At 37.4% G+C, this 22,338-nt stretch overlaps 1 protein-coding gene across 13 annotated transcripts in view; it reads right to left on the bottom strand.

Annotated features, from left to right (window-relative positions):
• LOC135714435 (sodium-dependent neutral amino acid transporter B(0)AT3) overlaps nt 1–22,338 on the bottom strand; it is a 128,737-nt gene that overhangs the window by 39,874 nt on the left and 66,525 nt on the right. The gene's annotated exons all lie outside the window — the stretch shown is intronic.

Below are 22,338 nucleotides of genomic sequence, written 5' to 3' on the forward strand. Positions count from 1 at the left end.
AATAGAAGAAGGAACATGTAGCTAAACAGCGTCACCGGTTATGGTGTGTCGTTGGGGTGATTGGTTGATGTTTCGCGTGTTGTTACCTTTGCACACTTCGCAGAGATTGGTGATGTGGGCCTGGTAGGCGAAAGCTTAGTCGCAGATACGCGTTTGCTGACTTTGCAAAGGTGGTGATGTTGATTGGATTATGGTTACATTGTACCTAATTATCGGTAGATGTCGGGATCGATAGATACGGGTATAGAATAGACGTAAATGATGATAATCAGATGATGAGGTTTGTGTGCTACACAAGTTGGAACTTTCGGCGGTTGAGTAACTGGCAAATTGTTCATTCTTTCATTCTGGAAAAAAGGTGATTACAGCTTTTTTCGGGAAATTCTTCATAATGTCTTGTATCCAGGTACATGGCCTTTTATGGTTAATTACCTTGCTTGAGCTGATTTTAGTTTGAGGACCATAGTAGTTAAATACTCTTAAACTGTATTTTGAAGGCTATTGATCTCAGATAACCCAAATGTGTGCATACTTTCCAATCAGCTTTAAAATTTATATTCAAACAAGTATATTTACATAATAGTTGCTACGTTTGAGTATGTATGTCATATATTCGGAAAATAGTTACTATATATTTGAACGCTATGAGGTGTCATGTTAAACAACATTTTCTAAAAGAGTTTGTGTGGAACAAAGATCTTGATATTGTTTTCATGCAAGAAGTCGCTTTTGAAAGTTTATCTTTCCTTTCTACACACAGCAATAGTGAACATCAGCAATGATGGAAAACGTACCGGAGTACTCATACGTAATAGTTTATCAAATGTTATAATGAATACTAATGGCGTTATCACATCACTTGTAATTGATGAAGTTGAATTTGTTGATGTTTATGCGCACTCAGGTTCAAAGTACAAAAAGAGAGGAATCTTCTGTTCATTGATGACATTTTGATACATGTAGGAGAGTTCAAGGAGACCGTAATTCTTGCACGGAGAACCAAAACTACCCAACGGTTGAGTTCTTTAAACTTACTTTTGAGCTGATGCCTCTTGCTGTCTTGTTGTTGTCAAAAACGAAAAGAGCAAAACAACCCCAAATTAAGTTCTATTCACCCAACTCGACAGCTCCGTGCGCCAAGTTAAAATTGAGTAAGTTGTGTAAAACTCAATTTTGAGAAGTTTGAACTTGACGTTGAGTGAAAACTACTTAAAAGTAAGTAATCCTGTTTACATGCGAGTGAATGACAACAACTCAAAATTCAGTAGGCTCTAGAACTCTAAATTGAGTTGGCGCACGGAACTGCCAACCTGGGTGAAAAGAACTCAAAATTAAGTACTTGTTTTTCTTTCCGTGTGGGGATTTCAATTGGGTTGTTTAGGGGTGTTGAGTTAAATACATATTCGTTATCTACATTAAAAATGGAACCAAAATCCAAAATTTTATCAATTTTGGTACACTGGAACTATTTTAAATAAGTACGATTATACATTAGCAAAATCACCATTTTAGCGCCCCTTGGTGGTACTTTGTATGGGAGCGAGCTGTCAACGAATAGATTTAGTTTCAACGATTAACAATTTTAATCTTGGTTTAAAATCGAGTTGAATGTATACGGGATCGATAAAAATATCGTTGTGCTAAGAAAATGAAGCTTTATCAGATGATGTATAACATTTGAAATGGGACTATGGTCAAAATGTAAACAAACTAGAAAATTATTTGTAAATTTTTTTCGCCACTATTTAAATAAATAAATAAGAAATTTAATGTATTTTACACATTTATTTTGATCAGGATAACAATAGTAACTGTATCTCACTACACAACATATAAATTGGGTTCTTTAAGGGTATTGAGGTAAATGCATATTCGTAATCTGCATTAGAAATGGAACCCAAACCCAAAATTTCATCAATTTTGGTACACTGGAACTATTTTAAATAAAAACGATTACATTTGCAAAAATCACCTTATTAGCGCCCCTCGGTGTCACTTTGTATGGGAGCGAGCTGTCAGTATGTTTGTTTAGTGTCAGACAGTGAAGTTATTATTTTCTTTTAAATCTTGATTTAAAAATCGAGATGAAAGTGTGTGGGTTCAAAAAAAATATCGCTGTGCTCAGAAAACGAAGCTCCTTCAGATGATATATAAAAACCGATATATTTTTCAAAATTAAAGAACCCAATTATGCGAAAAAAAAAAATTCAAAAGTGCATGAGTATCGATAACAATTTAAGTTAATAAATTAATTAGCCTTTATGCGAATCATTCAATGGTTAGGCCCTTTTTGTTAAGCTGTCGTGCTTGTCATCAGAAATGGTAGGCCCTTTGCTAAGCCTTTTCATAACGTCAAATAAATGCAAAACAAATCCTCGGCCCTGCCTCAAGCAGTAGGGCCTAGCTTGGATTAGACAAATTTCAATCATCGGCCCTTCTACGTCACTAGACTTATCAATGGAACCTAATGAATCGAAACAAAATATGAAAGGCCGTATGAATGACTCGTTGATCAGCCGTTTTGAAATTCAAGCTATTTTGAATAATTTTTATCGATGATTTGGAATATTCCTATACGATTGGTAGCTTCTTAGCGGTGCTATATAATGGTATCAAAAACAATTTGTTTACATTTTGGATATAGGCCCTCGTAAAATGTTACGCGGTAATTGATAAAATGATTCTGGATTGGATCGGGCGAGAATCTTTGTAATGGATTAAAAAATATGGTGAAAGAGCTTGAGTTTTTGGATGTTGAATTATCGAAAAACGATGGTCGATTTTTTACTTTCCTGAGAGGCAATCCAAATCTAACGGGAGATAATTAAAAATGAAAATAGCTTCAACTCTCTCATACCAAACCTCGTACCAAACCACAAATGTCCACAAAAAAGAGATAGCTTATGAAAATCAAATATCAAATCAAAAATGTGTTGAAAATGGTAAGAAGCATTTCGTGAGCGCATTGTACAGTTCTTCAAAACACACGAAAATCGTGCGAAAAAGTTAACGGTGGATCATTTCAAATCAGAGAATGTACCAATTTCTACTGTTTACCGTATTCTCACCGACGAACTGACATGGAAGATCATACAAATTACAAGAAATTTCTGATCAAAGCACAAAACTGACATCTACCGTTGTGTTCGCGGAAAATATTTATCCTAGCCACGAACACGCATACAAAATATGAGTTGTTTCGTGTCTAATCTATTTCCGACAAATTATTTTTATCTAGATAAGACATTTCTATGGTTTTGACAGATGGAATCGCTGCTCATTTGAATCGGCCGTTATGGATTCTCGATCAAGAGTTAAGTTTAAGTTTCATGTCGGTTTGTCGGTGGTATTCTGGCATCCTAGACAACAGTTCAGAAGAGGGGTAGTGGAAAACCAGCCAAAATAATGAACAAAAAGGACTTCGATCGCTACACAATTCGCTCAACAACAAAGATTCGATAAGTTAGTGGGACGCTGCGAAAAAGTTCAAGTGCTCGCAACCTCATATCTGTAAAACGTTGAAAGGCTAGGAATAGTTAGAGTCGGTGTATAATGAGTCACGCCAAGAGTGAAGCCAAGTCTACCTATTGAACTGTCAAACTGGCTACCTATCGTGCAAAATAAATAAACATTACGATGCTATGAAAGCTACACGAAAGGTATTGAAATAAAATATAAAATTTAATCGAAGAAATGACCATAAACACGCAGTGAGAATTTAAATTGTAATTAGATTCGTATGGTAATGATCAGTAATGAGAATTTGTAATATACGTTGCTGATTTAATCCGACAAAATCACTAATATAATAATTTACTGCAGCCGGTAATTTAATTTCTCGCTAGAAGTCATTTGAAGTTAATGCACAAGTCCTCTGTTGCCAAGTGAAAGGGAAGGGAATCTTTCAAAAACCGTGATGCGAGTTCCACTGTTTTTCTCTTGGCGTGACTCATTATACACCGACTCTAGGAATAGTTTGTCGTCGAAAGAAATCAAGAGCTCCAGAATACGCCGATCAACATACCCAAGTAACCACTCTAATCGCCCTTTTTGCAATATAAAGTTGTTATAGGGCTTCAAAACTCTGTATGAGCCGTACATCAGCATTATATAGCAAAAAGGGCGATTAGCGGGCTTGTTAGTTACTTGGGTATTTCGAACGTGAAAAACCAAAGAAATTACTCTGGAAAATGTCTCGTTTTGGATGATGAAAATTACTTTCCTCTCTCAAAATCTCACATTCCTGGAAATGATCGATATGATTCAGATGTAAGATTCAAGTTCAAACATAAGTTTGAACTGAAAGTGTAGCTGTATATCGCCATATCGGAGAGATGAATTTCTAAGCCAGGGTTCAAGCCTAGCGGTTTGGTTATCAACCTAGAACTGTACCAAAATCAATGTTTGAAGAAAATTTTGATTTCAATTCTTCAAAAATATCACGCAGACGGAAACTGCGTGTTTTGGCTGGATAAATCATCATCGCATTATGCTTAGAAAACACTAACCTTCTTGTAAAATCAAAATATCCCGTATGTATCAAAAACCGCAATCCAACAATCTTGCCTCAGTGTCGCCCAATTGAAGATTTTTTTTTTGGAAATATGAGTTCGTTGGTATATAAAAACGATTGGAAGGCCAATAATTGTAACATTGTGACAAAGCTACGTCAAACAGCTGATAACGGACTTTTTTTTTTTTTTTTTTGCTTTATTAGAGAGATTTTCAGTCTGATAACGGACTTTATTCAAATGTTCATTGATTTTTTTTGTATAAACGTGTCGTAGCTTCATTGAAAATAAATCGCTTTTTCTTTTCTCAAACATGTGTTTTTTCATGAGCCCAGATGAAAATTCAAATTTGTTAGTTTTTACCCGTTAGACTTGATATTGTTTATGGATCATGTTAAAACAGTAGAAACGGTCATTGTTCTTTTCTCTGACCATCATAGTGTAATCATGAGGTAGAAATCAATGATATTAATCAAATGAATTCTTATGTTAGAGGATTTTGGAAGACCATTTCAAGCCTTATTCTTGATACATAAATTCATGAAAAATTTAATAATGGTTTATAAGTTAATGAGTTTGCACCAAAATATCATCTTTTGGTGGAACAACGAGCTAAAAACTGGGATTAAGAGATTTTTCAAACTAGAATCATTTGCTTTGAATCAACATCTGACTCGCGATAAAAGCTTTCACTATAAATCATGTGCGCCAACTTAGAAGGAGGAGGGGCATAGCACCTTTTTGCCCCCTTCCAATAATTTTAGGAAGGGGCAAAGTATCATTTTACCCCTTCAATAATTATGGACACTTTTCATGGTGTTATCCAAAGGGCAAGACAGCTTTTGATCATGAGTAAGATCTGAGTCGCTCTGAGTAACTCACGTTGATCAGCATCAAGTATCCATAGCAACCTGATTTTTGTATTGAAATCTGTCTTCATCGTTGGGCTGAAGTAGGTTGATATATATTTCCACAATAATTTCATAAGGAACTGAAAAATTGTGCTGAAGTTCTTGTGGATGAGATACTTGTGATTTTGAACTTGCTGGATTTTATAATTCTGTCCGGGATATCAGTTTTGCAGAATGCACGGACTGGAACGATTATTTAGGGGTGCCGGGTGGACATTTTTTCAAAAAAAAAAAAATGTAGCTGTTTTAAGATTGTGGCTTGTGGCACCATTTGTTTCTGCTTCTCCCAGTATTTAGCACTGGGCTGAATTTTCATGAGTAGCATGAGAGTGGCGTCCACCAAGAAGGATCTCCAACTTACATTTCCCGGAACTATTGTTCAAGCTAACAGGGAAAGTTTAGCACTGAGCTCTCCTGGAATACTCCGGAATTCCTTTTGGAATTTACTGCGTTTGAACTCAAGAGCGGATAGACCAGCTGAGGTTCACGAATCGAGGGTAGCCTAGACTACTCTGTCACCGCCTATAAGAGAAAACTTTAACTAAGATAAATCCTGTGTCTTTAGAAGAATCAAATCCCTGTGTACGAGCGATATCTTGACGACTAATACGGATTGATGTCATATAGAACCGACAAATCTGTTATCAGATATGAGTCATCCTGCAAGTAATTTCATACAATAATAACGGTTACTAAATTTCAAGAGCCACATGTGAAAAGGGCATACAAGCTTTTTGTAAACAAACCTTCTTATGCACTTTTCTCGCCACCCATATGACACCAACGCAAGCCATCAACATTACCGGATGCAAATAACAAATGCATGATTTCAACTCAAATGATTAAAATCTCAGGTAGGTAGATGACATCTGTTTTGACTTTTCATTGTTTGAATATGTTGAATAAACAAGGATACTTTGATCAGTTTTGAGTAATTATGAGTTGCTCAAATTTACTCACTGCAAAACTATTTGCTCTGAGTACAGCTGACTTGCCCTTGGGTTTTATCCTAATGGAAGAATTAAATGCGTGATCATTAAATACATTACCCAGTCATAATAATTAATTAATTTTCAGTTCAACAGTAAATGCTCCCCTACTCGATAGTGCTCTTGGTTTGCGTGGGCGTTCTTCGGTTCACGTGAAAAGGGCCTAACAAGTTGTTTTTAAAAGTTGATAGGACCTTTTCTTAAGTTACGCGAGCATTACGTCATGCATTCATTTTTGGTAAACATGGCGCCACACAATCGTCAAATTTGTTGGTGAGTTCATGGACGAGTGCACCGATGAATTTGAGTTCATTCACTCGAGAAAAAGTAACACAAGCTGCGGGCAATGTTTACTAATAATGAATACTAAATGTTCATTGTTCATTATTCATGAACATTTAGTGTTCATGATTAGTAAACATTGTCCGCAGCTTGTGTCACTTTTTCTCGAGTGAGTGTAGTCAAATCCATCGGTGCACTCGTCCATTCCATGCATTGGCCAATTTCTCTGACGTTTATGAATTGCACAAGTATTAGGTAGTGCAGAACTTTGGGTGAATTCAAAGGTTTTCTTGCACTAATACTTATAATTTACCCCAAGCTCTGCACTAATACTTGCACATTTCACAAACGTCAGAGAAGTCTATTGTCAGAGCTGATCTTTGTGCATCACTGAAGATCTGTTCATTTTTAATCTGTCAAAAACGAAACAAGCTTTCAGTGATGGTTCCATTCTGAATCTATAAATTGATACCAGCCAGATGAGAGCTGAATTTCTCAACATATTGATTTTATAAATACGATACCCGTGAAGCAGCTGTATTTGATTTCCAACAAAGGTAAGTGTCAATAATCCTAATTAATGTTTGTTTTTCTATCTAACAATTTCAGCATCTGCGATGGACAAGTTTTGGATCAAAATTCCTGCGAAAGTAGAGATCGAGGAAGCTGAAATTATTGGGAGGATTGTCAGTGCTGGTACAGAATCGAATAACGACGCGGGAAAAGTTCCATCTGGTACAGGTAAACAATCTGACGCATCAAATCCTTCCAAACGGCGTTTTGTACCTAGATGGAAATGGACTTTCCCATGGATTTTCTACGATTCTGTGAAAAATTCATGTTATGCTTCACTTGCCGGGAATTTTTTGTGAAAGTTGGCCTTCCATTTTCCGGCAAGAAAGATATGGTGTTCATTGAAACAATTTTTCTCCTTTCATGTAACAATTCAGCTCCAGGAATGGATAGAATCAAGTTCAACTTGCTTAAAAATCTCCCAGATGTCGCGAAGAGACGCTTGTTGAACTTATTCAATCAATTTCTGGAGCACAACATTGTTCCGGATGACTGGAGGCAAGTAAGACCCAACTAACAATTTTAGCGGCAGATTAGCTTATACAGCTGAAAATTGACTTATACAGCTAATTTTTGCCTGTATAAGCTATTCTGCAGCTAAAATTGTTTGTTGGGGAGTTATCGCCATTCGAAAACCCGGTAAACCCGCGTAGGATTATAACTCGTACCGTCCCATCGCGATGCTGTCCTGTATACGGAAATTGTTGGAGAAAATGATTCTTTTTCGTCTAGACAAATGGGTCGAGTCGAATGGTTTACTTTCAGATACGCAATTTGGATTTCGGAGAGGCAAAGAAACGAGCGACTGTCTTGCGTTGCTTTCAACTGAAATTCAACTGGCCTATGCGCAAAAACAGCAAATGGGTTCAGTTTTCTTAGACATTAAGGGGGCTTTTGATTCTGTTTATATCGATGTCCTTTCGGATAAACTCCACGATAGTGGGCTTTCACCAATTATGAACAACTATTTGAGCAACTTGTTGTCTGAGAAATATATGAACTTTTCTCATGGAAACTCGACAACTTCAAGAATTAGTTACATGGGTCTCCCCCAGGGTTCATGTTTAAGCCCCCTTCTTTATAATTTTTATGTAAAAGACATTGATGGTTGTCTTGATGAAAATTGCTCGCTAAGGCAGCTTGCAGATGACGGGGTTGTGTCCGTTATAGGGCCAAGTGCACCGGACCTGCAAGGACCATTGCAAGATACCTTAGACAATTTGTCTACTTGGGCTATGAAGCTGGGTATCGAATTCTCTCCGGAGAAAACTGAGTTGGTTTTTTTTTCTAGGAAGCATCATCCTGCACAGTTACAGCTTCAACTAAAGGGTAGAACAATCACTCAAAGTATATCTTTCAAGTATTTAGGTGTCTGGTTCGAATCCAAAAGCACGTGGGGAAAACATATTGCGTATGTGAAACAAAAATGCCAACAAAGAATCAATTTTCTTCGTACAATTACTGGAACTTGGTGGGAAGCACACCCGGAAGATCTGATCAGGTTGTAGCGAACAACCATCGTGTCGGTTATAGAGTACGGTAGCTTCTGTTTTCAATGAGCGACGAAAACACATATCCTGAAGCTGCAACGGGTTCAATACCGTTGCCTCCGAATCGCGCTTGGCTGTATGCACTCGACGCATACGATGAGCCTCGAAGTACTCGCGGGTGTTCTTCCACTGACAGATCGTTTCGCGGAACTGTCCTTCCGGTTTCTTATCCGTTGTGAATTATTTGGTAATAGAAAACTTTGAGAAGCTGCTCGACAGAAATCCTCAAACAAGATTCATGAGTCTCTCTTACGAGTACATGACGCTGGAGATTGGCCCTTCTTCATTCAATTCCACTCGTGTTTGCCTCCAATACTTTTATAGTTCCTCTGTAAATTTTGATCTGACCATGTTGCAAGAAATCCGTGGAATACCAGATCACCATCGGTCAATGGTTGTTCCCTTAATTTTTGCAAACAAGTACCACCATGTTAGTAGCAATAAGAGTTTTTTTATTTTTACTGATAGCCTTAGCTCGTTGGAGGCTATTCGATCAATGAGGCCGATGAAGCACTCCTCGTATTTCCTGACCGAAATCCGAGCTAAATTGAGTACGTTATCTAACTGCTCCTATACTATCACCTTAGTTTAGGTCCCATCTCATTGCTCAATTTCGGGTAATGAGAAAGCGGACTCGCTAGCTAAGGTGGGTGCTATGGAAGGCGATATTTTTGATCGACAAATCGCCTTTGCGGAATTTTTCTCAATTACCCGTCAGCACGTCCTCACCAACTGGCAACAAAAATGGAATGAGAGTGATCTGGGAAGATGGTTACATTCTATTCTCCCACAGGTGTCGAACAAGCCATGGTTCAAAGGATTGGACATGAGCCGTGACTTCATACGTATCATATCAAGGCTCATGTCCAATCACTACTCGTTAGACTCGCATTTCTTCCGAATCGGGCTCGTAGGCAGCAATTTGTGCGTTTGTGGTAGTGGCTATCACGATATCGACCACGTGCTTTGGTCATGCACCCTCCATTGTGTTGCTAGATCCGAGTTATCCGCATCCCCAGGGCCCGAGGAAAACAACCCATGCGGCCCGTTAGAGACATCTTGGCGAGCCGAGATCTCGACTATTGCAATTTAATTTATGTGTTTTTAAAACGGATAGATCTGAGGATTTAGTAGTTAGTGTTGTCTGCTGCCCATCGGTGTACCCCCATGTTTGTCTTTTTCATCAGTTGGTCGCTTAGTTCGAGATCAAGAGCACATTGCTCTCCAAACCTTGTGTTCTCAATCCCTACCCTGCCATCCATTTGTTACAATTTGTTACCCCTAACCTCGAGATAGCCGCGAGTAATCGGCCCCCGATTTACTAACGTTAGTTTTAAGAAATTTTGTAATCTAAACAATGAATATCGGCTCCGCAAAGCTACGGCAAATGAGCCTGGAAAAATAAACGCATTAAAAAAAAAAGAAACAGAGTTTAACAATTTGAAAAGGAATTGAAACATTTAAAGCACTCGAGGTATCGAGGCCGTTTTGAAGATGCATTCGTTAAAATGCGAGTTAACGTGTGCGCTCAAATATCCGACCAGAAGAAAAAGGAAATGTTAGCGAGCCGTCCTTGCCTAAAGTATTTTTTTTTCATCAATCCTATACTTGGCTACGCAAGGCCTCACTATTCGTGGTCATCATGATGACTCAAGCATCTTCATTAATTTTCCGAACTTGCGTGGTAAAGATTCACACGAGTTACAAATGTGGCTGAAACGAGAATCTTACACATGGTGTACACACTTAGATTTTTTCGCCGAGATGGGCACCACCGAGCAGCTCGGCATTTTATTTTGCTGGATCTCAGTGAAAAACTTGCCGAGATTCAGCTAAAAGACGGGAATTTTGCCGATATCTCAGCTAACAAACATATTTTTTGCTGAATTTACAGCAAAATAAAATGCCGAGCTGCTCGGTGGTGCCCATCTCGGCAAAAAAATCTAAGTGTGTAGTCATGTAGTACAAAATGAAATGCTGGATCTTCTAAGTCATTCTAATCTTCCACGATTGGTAGAACTGATGAAGGAAGCGGATTTTCATGCGCTTATTTGTGACGAAACGGCGGACATTAGCAGAAAAGAACAGGCTTTCTACCCCTTTTCTTGAGGTCGAGTAGTTCTTCCTTGGTTTCTATGAAGCTGAATCAACTACTTCGTCGTCTTTGAATTCTATTATTAAAGATGTTCTCGTTCGATTTGATCCACCTATCTCAAGTTGTAGAGGACAGTGCTACGACGGGGTAAATAATATGGCTGGCAAGAAAATCGGAGTACAGACAAGAATACTTGCCGATGAAAAACGAGCTCTTTTTGTCCATTGTCTAGCTCATTCTTTAAATTTGATTGCGCAAGACACAATCAAAACTATTCATATTTGCAGAGACACATTGAATCTGATAAAAGATGAGATTGACTATGTCAGAGATTCACCTAAAATACTTGCCGCTTTCCAGACATTGAAATCTGTTGATTCGACGAATCTGCGATGCCTCTGCCCAACGCGGAGGACTGTGAAATATTTGTCCCTATCTTCTGTCCTATCTTCTGTCCTATAGCTTTAGCAGAACTTTTCATATCGTTGGCTGAAAATGACGCTTCTGATGCTGGCTCTACTAAGGCATCTGGATTTTTGAGAATGCTGGGGAAATTCGAATTCTACTTTGCCTTGAACGTCGGTGATGATTTTTGGATACGTCGATACAGTGGACTGCGATTAAATAGAGGAAGCACACCGGATGGTGGGATTATGATGAAATTTGAAAAAAAAGTAACAAAAAACAGACCAGAAGAAGTTGGATTACCGAAAGTACCCAGGAAGAAAAAAATTCCCAAGCGTTACGAAACCGACGCTCCAACTGTCAGTACCTCAATCGAAGAGACCCACGAGAAGCAGTACATAGAAATTATTGACAATGTGCTGGAATCGCTTACCTCTCGCTTCAATACGGAATCTTTTTTCTATTGGAAGTTGAACACCAATATTTAAGTGAAAATTTATCAGTTTCTATGGTAATGACATCGATTCGGATCTGTTGCTAGTGCAAAGAGAGATGTTTTTAAGGATTCTTAAAGAAGCAAAACATTTCCACCATCGTTGATTACATCAAATCTAAAGCACACTTGATAGATATTTTGCCGGAGTTTGTAAAGTTTTTAAGAATTTAGCTACTGTTGAGAGGTCGTTTTCAGGTCTTAGGCGACCTATTTAGGTTCAACCATGGGACAGAAAAGGCCATTTCTTTATTACACACCAAAAATCTGGATCAAGTTCCAGCAAAATTAATTGCTGAACTGCTTATAGCAAAAAGATTTCTTGCTGAACAACCAGTAATCCATAAAAAAAATGCTGGATTTTACAGTAATCTGGTTGAAACGTCAAAGTCGACCGGGGCCATCGTTCACTTCTCTGCAGTTTTTTATTTTTCGAGTCAAGAAGTGTACAACTATTGAATCATCCCATGAATTGCATGAATGGTATTTTAATTATGGAGTAAGTATTTTTTACTTTAAGTTGACTAAGTTTAAAAGGTTATTTTCTCTTTATTTATAGCCTTTTCATCTGAAGAAAACTATAGAATAGTAAATAAAATGTGCTCAAAATAAGCCCAGTTTTTTATAGTTTGTTCAAAAATTGTCTCTTCATATGAGAATAATAAAGTTTTGTACGATTATAATACAGTAAACCAGTGTATAAAGTGTTTTTCAGTTAAAATTATATCAAGAATGTTATAAACAATTTAAACAATTGAGAATTATTGTTCTTCCAGCAAAATGATTGGCATAACGCTATGCTGCGTAATCCGTATAAATTGCTGGTTTACAGCAAAGTGCTGTCAGTTTGACTTTGGGCCTAATTGCTGGTCGTCCAGCCAACAGTATTTTGCTGGATGGATTGATGAACTTCCAGCTCGGCAAAATCCAGCAAAATATTGCTGAACTCCAGCAATAAAAAATGGGTGTGTAAATTTTTATAAGGACATGGCTAAAGGTCTCGATTTGGATGTCATCACGAACGAATTCATCAATAAGGCAGCGCATGTTTTACGCATAAGAAGATTCGTTAGGCATCATGTGAAATTTATGTAAAGGGAATAATCGACGATATTAAAACATAAATAAATCTATTTTTGCTTAACTAAACATCCATGAGTCAACTTCTTTTTTTAAACCGTCTTGCCTCCAAATAATTCTATGAACCTCCTACGTCGCGAACGTTCTTTATGCAAATCAAAACAAACACTGAACAACAACAGTTGCGAGTGAAACATTTGCTTAATTTATCAAAATAAATCGTAAAATTTGTTTATATCAAACCGATTAACTTATTTCATTTTAATGGTTATTTTGGTCTGCATACAAATGATATTCTGTTAAAAACAAACGATATTTAGATTTTTTATTTCAAACCAACAGAATAGTTCCAAACAAACAAAATCTTGTGGGTTGCACATTTTGACCCCAATTAGACTCCCAGCAAAATAATTTTGTCACCCCACAAAATGTTCACACCATTTTCGTTTCGTTGCTACAGCTTCTAGTAGCGAGAGTGCATTACAGGGTGGTGTATATCGAATATTTGATATGTGTTTCACCATCGAATATTTGCACGTGACTCTAAAACCAAAGCAACCCGCAATACCTTAGAGAAAATTATTGCTGACACATTAATTAAGATGATTCGCTGTGACATCCTTATTTTCGGAACAACTTCGAAAGATTAAGTGCACAAATATAAGCTCCTACGACACGTGCAACATTCAAATTGTTAAATGGCCATTTGTGGACTCAACAAGGAATCACAATAAAAATCTGACCCATTTTCCTTGTGCCCCATATTTCCATGCATCGATTTGTAAATATATCAATAATTCCGTTTGGGGGGGGGGGGGATGAACTTCCGTATCCGGTTTCGATTACTGATACTGTAATGGTGGTGATATGTGTGCTGCACGCAAACCCATTCCTCCTGTCATTTGGATAGCCGGGTCTGGTTTTATATACATAATCGAGTAGAATGGCGTATAGACTAACTTCAACGAGTTTCAACTTGGGATAGGTCCCTCGCCCCCTCATTCCACCACACCATTTTCCCCTCGCAAAGCACTGCTTAGTGTGTGACGCGTGTATGTATGCCCTCGCGATAGAGATTCTAGGAAGCGCGCGACCGTCGCCAGTGGTGAGATCCATGTTCTGTTTGTAAACAAGTTCAAGTTTAAAAGAAAGCAAAGGCATAATCGGTAAATAAAGCAACTCCCATTCGTTCGATTCAAGGCGTTATGTTATTATTTATCCCCCAAAGTGGGTGGCGAAAGCAAAGGTAGGTGAAAGTAGGGTGGCGGTAGAACGCAACTATAATTGGCTATCGGATTGGAGCAAATCGTGAACGTGTGGCTTCGGAACGGGATCGGTGTGGTGTGGTGAAACCGCAGACGAACTTTTCTTCGGTGACGGGGGTGACGCGGCGCTAATGTGATGCATTTTAGAGTAAAAATAGAACGACTTCGATGGACAACCGTGCCCTTTGGACTGGGATTGCGTGATCCACCGTAGCCGTCGCTGTCGTCGTTGACGACGTTGTTGCACTGGCAGGAAGAGCAAGGGGTGGGTGACCTTGAAGTAATGTAATGGAGAATAGAAATGTGGCGTATCAAATGGGGTGTGTATGTAGCATAATAGCTGATGCGGTGCTGTTGATGGAATGCGATAAAAATGGGTTTTGTAGGGCTTCCTGTCGAAGGAATTACTCGAGTGGTGCTAAATGAGGAAACACTTTTCCTTGCATCTGTCTAGCGACTGTTCCGGAAGGGCTTAAGGTGGTGCTGCAGTAGTTTCAACATCGCCAATGCCAAATATCTCTCCATCGTCGTTTCCATAAACGTAATCTGGTCGATCGATAACCAAAAGGGTTGACCCTGTAGTTTCAAAAACAGACAAGCGGAATGCGCTGGGCAAACATACTTTTGCATATACAAACTAATAAATGATCCATAAAAATAAAATGAAAATGATCTTTTTAAAACACCCAAACGATCCATGAAACCCCGGTAAAAATCCGTAGAAAATGTGAATGATCTATAACAAATATCAATATATACCACAAAGTTGGTAGATAACACATAAAGCATTGCTATGAAAGTTGTTACAGCAGTTTTCATTGTTTCAGTCTTGAGATACAAATATTATAAACCGATTTTGCTGAAAATTTGCACAGAAGTTCAAATAAACATGACGAACAGTAGTCACGGTTGACCCGGTGCATCCCAAAAATTTCTGTTAAAATGAACAGGTCTAATGTATACATATATTCTCGTTAATGTCTGGACGTGTTTAACATACTTGTTGAACTTGTGGTACTTGCACAACATTTAATGTGAGTACCAAAGTAACCATATAATCACAAAACAACTTTAAATGTAGGTTCAGAGTGAGTCATTGTCACTGAGATACGATATGATTAGTTGGGTATACAGATGAAACTATTACTTTAAAAAAACTAATCCTGGTTGTCTCATTTTCGTTTGCATGTAACACTATTTGATATTACTAACCGCACCGAGCGTTCATTCCGGGTGGTGGGCGAATCTGAAGTAGAAAAACATGACTATACAGGATGAGTGGTACCATGAGCCCCTTCCGGGAAGGAGTGTATTGTTAATGGACCTGGTCTACGATTCAAAGTTGGCTTCTGTGATGATAAGTATAACATAAAAGGTAAAATAGGTAGCATCATCTTCATCGAAATGTAAGTATTTTTTACATAACAATCGACTCGCATAAGTGATGATTCATTATATATAACATTTACATAACATAAACATTTAAATACATATACAAAATGGAAGGGAGGGTCCAACAGGGCACCCGATTGAAGCGATTTGGACGGGGAGAGTGGGAATGCCAACTCCCTGTTGATAACAATTCGTGGATAAAGGGCGGGCTCTTCTCCCCAATCATTGGGGCACCTTCCTATTTGGGGGCTCGTCTTTTTGATCAATTGTGCGATCATGTTACTGGAAGAAGATTCTATATTGTCCCGTAGATGTGTATAGGCGATTTTGCCTATCGATCCACCCAATCCGTTTTTGGCTCTTCATACAGCGACATGTTGAGGACAATCAGAGGTTATTAAGCTTGATCAAGACAAACAGAGATGAGAGTCCACTGCTATCGGACTTAGATTCCGTGCTACAATGGGTGGTAAACCTGTATCATCATCAAGCACGCTGCATGCTCATCAACTTACAAACACTCAAAGAGCGCCGTGAATTTGCAATGTTTTTCTTTATCAATGACATTATTTCACATCGCATAGAGTCATCAGAATTACTATCACAATTAAACTTTTACAAACCCTGTCGGCATCTTAGAATACAGAAATTATTCTCAGAAAAAATACACAGAACTAATTACGCAAAAAATGTCCCCATCAAGCGAATGATGCGACAATATAATACACATTGCGAAGTAATTAGCATAACTATGTCAAAAGAACTAATTAAAAACCGACTAAAAAATAAAAGTAATAATGCATAGCATGTAAGTAAAACATATTAACCGTTGTGTGTAGTCTTCTTTTGATTGACAAAATAAACAAAATAAACATATAAATTTTACCGTTGAATTTCTTTAGAATGATCATTGAAATTGTTCGCATTACCCATAAACATATTGAAAATGATTCATTAATCAATGACGAATCTCAAACTATAGAAATTGTTCCATAAAAAATCACGTTTACGCACTAAAAAATAAAGGTATGTTCCATAAAACAGACATATTTTTTTATTGTGATTCATAAACCATGGAAAATTGCTAATTTACTGCATATTTACTCAGATTTACTGTCCTGCCCGTGTTATTTTAGTCAGAGGAGCGGAGCGACGGGCAAGCGCCAAGAATAAGCTTCTAAAAGAAGATTTTATAAGCATTTTCGTAAGTAGCAACGCATCTTCTTCTGGAAGCTTCTTTTAGAAGCTAATTTAAGAATCTTCTTTTGAAGCTTATTTTAGAATCTTCTTTAGAAGCTTATTCTAGGCACTTGTCCCTATATATATAAAAAAAAAACATAATATAATACAGCCATTCCATAGAAAAACTATATAGTGGTTCTCAGAGTTTCGTAAAAGTTTGTAGTTTTGTTCCTTATCGCAAAATATTAGTCGCGTATTTTTTTCCATTTTGTCATTAGAGAGATCATTTCCATGTTAGGTTGGCCCAAATTTTTTTTTTTTAAATGAGTTTTTTTTCTAAAATTCATAATTTTTGAACCACTGGGCCGATTTCAAAGATCAACATATAAAATGAACGATAGTTAAAAATGTAATAATAAAATTTAGATTTTGTATTGAAAAACATTGATTGGATTTTTTATATAGTTTTCATGGTTTGTAGACAGAGGGTACAATATGTTTTTATATTTTTCCTTGAAAATTTAGGCCTTCTGAAACATTATATCACAAAATCAGTCATGTGCTTTTTGTTCGTTTTTGAGTTATATAATTTTTAAGTCATCAAGTTTTGGGTTTTCGCTCAATACTCCTATGCGACTACACTACCATGCGTCGTGACCATGTTACAGTCGTTATATTTAAATCTCATCATGTATTTTTTCTAAAAAAAATTTAATTACCTTTCATTTGATATTTTGATCTTTGAAATCGGTTCAGTGGTTCGAAAGCTATGCATTTTTGAAAACAAAAACTCATTTTTTCAAATCGTTTTGACCACCCTAACATGTAAATGGTCACTCTAATGACAAAATGAAAAAATACGCGTCTAATATTTTGCGATGAGGAACAAAATATCAATTTTTACGAAATTCTGAGAACCACTACATCGTTTTTCTATGGAATGGCTGAATGCATGTGTTGTTCAATTTTTCACAAAATATGGATTATTTCGATAATTGTTATTGATCATTCTTACCTATTTAGGGATGCTCACTTCTTTTAAGGAACATTTTTCGTTTTTTTTATGAATCCTTCTATCAATTCTAAAGGTGCATACTTTGGGCTGCCGATGCATTGTGGTTTAAATGGATGGTGAAATGTATTGGATGGGGGCAGCCTAACGAATTTATGATGTGGTTTGCTGCTGGGAAATTGGTCCTTTCGAGCAAGAAAAGCAGAAACGAGCGTCCATATAGAGAGGAATAGATGTATGAAAATGAAAATTGACGATTTGCATGCCTGGAGCTCGTCTTGTCGCGCTATTATTGTGTTGGTAACTGTTGATTTCAATTTACGATCGGAGATAATTAGAAAAGCCTTCAAGGGGATTATGTGGAATTGGGCTTGGGATTTGAGTGAGATTAGACTGCAGACCGTGAAGACTGATGAGCTGATTTGGTATTTGAGTTCACATTGAATGTGGAAATGCATCCATTAATTATAAATGGGTGTGCGACGCTAGGAATACATACACTTGGTATAGGTACGTTAGGCATAAATACGACATGCTAAATTTACGATCGGCATTATGCGTATATAGAGCAGTTTCATAGAGTGCAGGCCAATAGCGAAAAAAAAAGAATTTTTGACTCGACCTTCTCCGATTTTCATGAAGCTTTGCATAATTGTTTGCTATGAGCAATAGAGTGATGCAAAATTTGAAATTTTCGCTCCACAATACTTAAACGATTCCAAATCGGATCCTGACTAACCTCTCAAAATTTGAACCCATTTGGTGAGAAGATGGGATGGCACAAACCATTTGAAGTTTGTATGGGAATTACTACGGTAAAACCAAGATTTTTGTTCATGTCTATCTAATAATGCACCATATCGGTCTGATTCAAAAAATTTCCACTGTACTTGTAGGAAATTTTCCCAGCTACAACTTTGCTCAAGACTACTTTTTGATTAAATGCAAGGATCGAAAATTATCAATGGTTCAATGCGCTGATGTCTAATGATCATGATCAATCAACTGCCCAGCAGGCAACATTGGTGTTTCTGGGGCGTTGAATAGGACACAAAAATCATGGCTACTATGTCACCCTGCAAAATAAAGTGTTGCCTACAGAGCAGCTGCTTGATCATGTCATAAGTTTACCAATCTTTTAAATAATTAATAACTTTTTCCTGTCTCGTTTTACATAGAAACTTCAGCAAAGTTATAGCTGAGAAAATTTTCTATAAGAATGGCTATCGAACTGTTTCGCAGCTCAATATGGAAAAAGACTAGAAGGCAATGAGCAAAAAGTTGAGATTTCCCATAGTAATTTACAAGCAAACTTCAAATGGCTTGTGCGAAGTCTGTTTGTAACCAAATGAGTTGTAACTTTGGGAGGCTAATCAGCACCCGATTTGAAACCATTTAAGCACTGTGGAGCGAAAAAGTCAAATTTTGCATCAGGCTAATGAGCAATCATTCAAATATTTGCTAAAATTCAGCCATTTTGGATATTATTATTTTTTAAAATGGCGTCTTTGACATTTTTCAACATATTGTAGCACATAAACGTCACTTCTGACGTTTGAGGCAAAGTTGTAGAGAAAAAAATAGTGTTTAGTTTTGTTGTTTAGCACATATTCATCTGTCAATTTAGCCTATTAAGTCATTTTTGCGCATATCTATCTTTCATGATATGCTGTAAAACTGATCGAAACAAAAATAGGCTTTTTGTTCATTGTCGATAAAAACATCATAATATTTTTTTCAACGTTTGGACAAGTAGAAGCAAAGTTAAAGCGGTATGAGTGATTTTTTTAAATTCTTCCACAGTAATTTCCATATAAATTTCAAATCATTGTTGTGACATATAAACCTTCATCCATCTCAACATTTTTTTACAGGTTCAAATTTTGAAACTATGAATCGAACTGTGAGGTGGTGCCTTACAGGAATTTATCATTTTTTTTTTCAATTTGTCTGTACCATAGACCCCATACCCCATACCCCAGATACCGGATCGTTCTTGTTCTCTTAATTTGAACCACGTTGATCGTGTACGCTAAAAATTGTTCAAACGTCATTTAGTCCATGGAATGGAGTTAAGTGAAATGGAACGATCTGAAACGGAACGCAGAATCAAAACAAAGTAGCAAATAAGGTTAACTCGCTTTTCTGATGGTCAAAATACAAGATGGCGAAATACAAGATCGAAGGAAAACAAATCAAGGAAAAAAAGTCGTTGTCTTCAGCACAGTTGTCGATAGGTAGGGTCTAGGTGTTGTAGCTGCCTTCCTGGCGTCGGCAGCATTGGTACTTATTACGGAAAACAAATCAAGGAAAAAAAAAATTAAAGGGTTGTGTTCTAGACACGACCGCAGTATGACGTAGAACTACGCAAAATTGATGTTTGTCTATTATTGATTTATGATTTTTGACTATTATACTTTATCTTGCCGGCGCCGGTGGTGTAGTGGTAAGCGTGACTGCTTTCTAACACCCCGATGGGTCTGGGTTCAATCCCAGCCGAGGTCGGTGGGATTTTTCTGAGGCATAAAAATCCCTGGTCACGTCTTCCTTCGGAAGGGAAGTAAAGCCGTTGGTCCCGGCCCATGTGTGTTGAATGGGTGCGATATCTTACGCAGGTGTGGAAGCTGCCTTCCTGCACATTCGATTGCCGTCAATGGATGGCAATCGATGTCCGTCGGTGATTGGCACTAGGTTGCGGAACAGAGACCGACGTTAAATAAAGGAAAGAATATTATACTTTATCTTAAATTTTTCAAGTAGGGTAATTTACGTATTCTCGGCAACCTAAGCAGCGACCTTCTTTCTATAGCCTTTTTCTCTAAGGAACGCACACATATGCAGTATTGGTTTGTTTACAATCTTTTGCTGCCAGCTGTTCTAACAATTTCAGTCGAAAGAATTGTCAAAAACTGTTTTGAAACGCTTTTACAAAGCTCCAATCTTCTCTAGTGAGAGCGAGTATTGTCGGCAACCAGTTTTTCTTCGGCAACCGTTCCATTTGAACTGCATGTAAATCTGCTGTTCTATTATCGGCAACTCGAAATCAGCTACAATTTGTAGTGCGTGTGTTTCATTTCAAGAAAACCTTGCTAGATTACTTTTTCTCAGTGGTAAAAATATAGTCAAATTGAAGCTGAAAGCATAAAGAATCGTTTGCATGCATTCAGCGAAGTGTTTTTGTAAGAAAATCCAGTGAAAATAGTGTTTCAATTTGGGTTGCCGAAAACAGTCTGGCATGCTGAAGCCGTCATTTCCCCTATTTCATTGTTTCGGTTATGGTTGAATGTTGGTTCAATTATTTTTCTTGGAATGTAATAAATTATGAAAATTCAAATGTGAGCAGCACATCAGTATAGTCCACAAAGAGGTCATGCATGTTGTGGGATAAAACAATTGCCAAAAAAAAAAACGTTATTTTTTTCAGTAGCTCCATCATTAGTTTTAAATTAGATATCTGAAGTAAAGTAGAGAGTGAAGGTTGCATTCTATGATAAATAATGCAACATGTAGTTGTTTTCCTTATCAGAAGACGTTACTTTCAATATTGAACAAAATGTTGGTTCATATGTCAGCGAAGTAGGGGAGGAAGGGGTATAATGAAAGTACGGGATTTAAGCACCTCTTTGTTCTCCAATTTGGAGGGCAACCCTCACATAAAACTATCATGCATCATCATTATGTAGTTTACAGCGTGTTCGTAGAATGATACAAAATAGAAAACCATGACTTTTCTCTAATCAAACGTTTGGTTACCAATAATTTGGTGCTTAGTACAACATTTATTGAAAATAAGGGGGATTCAATTATTGAATTTCAAAGTCTGAGCAAAAGCTCGTATTAGGCATGAGGCAAATTGCGACCTCAAATGAATAAAACTTGTCATGTGACACCTCCAATCACATTAGAATTAAACAATTAGTTCAATTGTAGTCATTTGGGGTCCCAGTCAGAGCTGGCAAATGTCATTTTCAATGAAAGATCTCACGCGATATTTACAGAGATACTTTTGTCACTATCATCGGATGAGAAAACGTTGATAGAGATTTTCTTCAAAATATCATCGAATTTTTCGTCATGACAAAACGTGACAGTGTTGTGATCATCGTAATTACTAGCTCATTTATTGCTTTTAAAGTTACTTGTACCGAGAAAATCGTAATAATATATTCATTCTATCGATTACATACGGTTACTTGCTTGAATTAATCTAAATCAGTTAGAAATGTAGATGTTAAAACCGCAATAGAATTATTCTCATGAGTGCTTGATCATTGGAAAATGACGAGAAAGCTAATGATAGGTAGTATCGTCTCGGGATAGTGAGAGGACCTGTTTTCTCATTCTCACATGACGGCCGTGATATTTACCAGCTCTGGTCCCAGTGTCACATTGGCCACACCTGGCCATGTTTCGATCCTCTCGGAAAAGTGGCCAGTTTCTGAATATGGTCAAAAACCATTGAATCACATTAAAATTCAACAACCAGTTCAATGCAGTTATTGAGAATAGCCAGGATCCAGTTAATTTCCGGAAACCCCTAGGAAAGTAGCTAGACTTCCAAATGGATTCGACTTGGATCAACATCTATTATGCGATGC

The sequence above is a fragment of the Ochlerotatus camptorhynchus genome, unplaced genomic scaffold (assembly GCF_037179485.1).
Source record: "Ochlerotatus camptorhynchus isolate MF236.1 unplaced genomic scaffold, CSIRO-AGI_Acam_v1.1 ptg000646l, whole genome shotgun sequence".
NCBI classification, from domain to species: Eukaryota; Metazoa; Arthropoda; class Insecta; order Diptera; family Culicidae; genus Ochlerotatus; species Ochlerotatus camptorhynchus.